Raw genomic sequence first — 3955 nt, 5'->3', positions numbered from 1 at the left:
TGAGTACACATTATATAAAAAATATTATCAAAGATCCTGCTAAAATAAAGAACAGCTTTGAAAATCGAATAACTTATGATAGAGTATTAAGTATTAGAAACTCGACAGTCCCTGATCTTACAATCCTTTATCTTTGAACCCATGTTCTCCTTTAAAAAACATTATGTTGACCCATTCATTAATCATTGATTACTATTAGCTGTTTGTTGTGCTTCTTGAATCAACCAATGGGCGGTAAACATGCAAAGTAATCAGGTTTTTCTTAAAGTGTGCCTGTTACATTATTCAGTATACTAATTTTTAAATAAAATAGATACATGTGCAGCATTTTTTGAGAACTGAACATTTGAAAATGTCAATGTAGGTCTTTACAGCTATACTAACAAAGGAAAGAATAAACATATAGCATATTTTATATTTTTTGCACAGAAAGTCAAAGGCCTTAAGGCTCAGCCAACTGTTGCTTATCCCCAGATGGTAGTATTGCTTAGTATATTACAGTTACTTCTTTTTTGTTCATTTGTTCTCTTAAAGTCAGAATCGCATTATGATGAATTTGCAAAATATAAAGCATAAGTAGAAGTGAGTCACTGAAGCCTCATGAGGTTTGTTTTTTAGATTAAGGTTTAGATTTCAGGTGGGAGTAGCATAATGACAAGAACAATTTTCTCTTTCAAGAATTGCAAGACCTAAGCCTAGTTTTTTTTTTTCCTGTTTTGCAACAAAGTCCTTTTCTGTTCCACTCCACCATGAGGCTGTGTAGCACTTCTCAACAGACAAAAGTGTCACAATGTGCCGTCTCTCCAGTCACAGTCACAGACATCAAAATTCCTGAGTTGTCATAGGTGTTTTTGGATACATGGCAATGCTCATGTATCCTTCCTTTGACTTGTCTTGGCTGTAAAAATGATCATTTAGTTGTTATATTAAAGGGCTGCCATACTTATGCATCCCATTATTTTGGCTTCAATATTTTTATTTAATTTACATTATGTTATAAAGATTACATTTTACTGTGAGTTTAAACATTGTTGTACACATTTGAACTGTTTTATTATTTTTTTTTATTTAATAAGTCCTTAATAAAAAAAGTGTAAAAGTCCAACGTGCTGAACAGTCAAAGTGACTCAGAAACTCCTGACATGCGTATATGTATATTTGATCTGTGTGAACGCATACATGTCACATTTTAGCCAGAAAGTTCAGGAATATTTATAGAAACTGCTTGACTTGTTTTTGAAAGCACACTGTGGGTTGGACAACACCTTGAGATTTAAGTTAAATTAGCTTTTTTTTCTGTACGTACTTATTAAACACTATGCATCAGTGGGCACACTAAGGAGAGTTTATTCCTTCCATATATTGCTTGATTATTTTTAACATTTTGTCTTGTAAAATTGTGTTGATTATCCTGCCTGAGCACAATAAAAACAAATCTGTTACTTTTCCCCACATTTGTTTGGACATTTTTCATTCAGTAAATCATCCTCACTCATGTTAAGATGATAATGTGCTCATGAACCGTAACATAGACCTCACTTCTCAAGAACATTTTTTTTTTGAAGCTTAACAATTCAGCTATATTAACACAGAATGTTGCGTCTACTACATCCAGCTATGTTAAAATAACTTGACCTGGTTAGAGTTACTATGTGTAAAACCAAAGTACTGGTAGTTGAAGGCAATTGGTTTCCACACAGTTTTTTTTTTTAGAAAGTCAACTAATTCAGGATAAGGATAAGCTTCAGTTTATTGTTTTATTTTTCTGTACATTAGAGTAATTTTCATTAACATAATTAAGTTGCATTAGCATAGTCTTTAGTTATATGTTAATCCAATTAAAAAATTAAATCTATGTTAAGATAACTTGATCTGTTCATATTGAAAATACTAAGTAACTTAAGGAAACTGATTTTCATTTGATTTTCCAGTAGTCAACTAATTCATGATTAGAGTTTTCAGATTCATTTTTGTATTTTTGTGCACAACAGTAATTTTAAGAAAGTACATCGTCCCTTTAAGCTTGTCATGATACCTTCAGCCTTGCCGTTTGGTAGGTTTTTACCAGTAATTTTATGAAATATGAGCTTTATGTTTATTGAACTATTTTTTCAAATTACAAAATAATCAGAAATGTTTCTCCTTACTGGCTTTAGCAGTCAAATTTGAGCATGAAAAATTAAAAATATTCTACTTAGAATGTACATTATTTTAAATAAGAGACAACTCATTCGTAAGGTCCTACAAGAACTTAATTGAATGCATTTTACTGTCGTCTTCATAAGTGTCCAAGTTCTCTGGGGCAGGGTAGAGTTTTATTGAGAAAATAAATTACGTAATATAATTTAATGTAGTGTAACTGTACAATTGTAATTTGCACACCAACATTTACATCTGACTCATGGCCCTCCATCCAGATTAATTTATGGCCTTTCAAAAGAGAGAATTCTTTCAACATATGTATAGTTTTGAAGTAACGTAGCTCAAAATTCGCTTGTTTGCTAGTTTCTTTCATTTCCCATGCCCAGCTAGGCTTCTTATTTGACAGTACCTAGCGCAAAGTGTCTGGATGACAAAGCCATGATGGGTAGCAAGCAAGCATGGTAGCACGCCATCTTGTTAACTTGGTTAGCTTAGCAGACAACAGTTTAAGGGAACATACTTGTACTAAACAGGCGAACTTTGTAGTCTAACATTTTTTGTATAACTGTTGCAACTGCAGCCTTTCATTTCCCTTTATCACTTTACCACCTTGTTGCCTTTGCTACTCCTTTGTCTTTTTAAAATGAAAGACCAGATGATGACAGGTAGCCATACTCACAGTATGGCCTGCATTTTTCTGTTTGCACTTGTGCCTTGTAAAGTCGAAAGTTGTTATTATGTAACTTATTCTGTCTCCTCAGTGTTCACTTTTGTCCCTCACGTAGTCCTCCCTGTCCCCTCAACATCTGAACTAAATATTTTTTCTTTTATAATCATGCGATTCTTGTCTCATAACTGCTATAAGTGGCAACAACACTGTTATAAAACTGTTATTCCTTTATTTGAAAGGTGGTATATTTTATATAACACGTCATGTCTTTAACTTTATTCTGTTATTTTATTCTGGTTGTTTATTCGTGCTCTTGACAGGCGGTTCACCAGCAGGGGGCGCTACATACAGCAAAATACGCTACTGCTCTGAGAGTGCTTAAAAGATTTATTTATTTATTTTAAAGTGAGAATGTAGCCACTCTCCTAAGCACAAAATAACTATTTTATTTATTAAATTTCACCATGTAGCTGTTGCTCTGATGCGGTGAAAGCTCACATTCATGCCTGAATGTAGTTGAAATCAGATACACTGAAGAAAGACGTGCTAAATGCTTTGTGTTTCTGCTGCAGGAACATGAAAGTTCTTAGTCTTTGGAATGTTTGAAGGACTAAAAGCTTATTATGTGACCTGTTTGCTGCCTAGAACCCTGATCCCTCCCCCCGGCCACCACTTACTGGACTAAAGTCTACACATAGACAGACTTTAAAATTTTTATATTAAATGCACAAAAGTTGACTATAACTGTTGCTATTATACACCCTCATTTTTGTGCTGTTTCCCATCCTAGAGCAGCTACCCTGCAGGCTGCTCGGAGTCACTAATCCCTGAGTTCTCTTGTTGCTGTCTGTCTTTCCTACTGTTTGGAATGTGTGCGGAATAAAAATGTACTGGGCCTTTTGTCTTGCCGGTTCGAGGTAGGTGCGTTGCCTGCCTGCACACAGGAGGATGAAGCTCGGGGAGAGAAGGCCTGTCTCCTCACACTAAAAGGAGCGACTCATGGTTACTTCAGTAAAAGCAGGAGAAGAAAGATGGACTTGGAGAGAGGTATTTTATTGTAGCAGTAGCAGATTTAGTCTGATTTTTCAGTGGGGACTTGCAATGCTTTGTCTTTACTCGATCTTGTAGAGACCTATGAAAAAA

Source organism: Thalassophryne amazonica, chromosome 22 (assembly GCF_902500255.1).
Source record: "Thalassophryne amazonica chromosome 22, fThaAma1.1, whole genome shotgun sequence".
Classification (NCBI taxonomy): domain Eukaryota; kingdom Metazoa; phylum Chordata; class Actinopteri; order Batrachoidiformes; family Batrachoididae; genus Thalassophryne; species Thalassophryne amazonica.
This window is presented reverse-complemented; position numbering follows the sequence as displayed.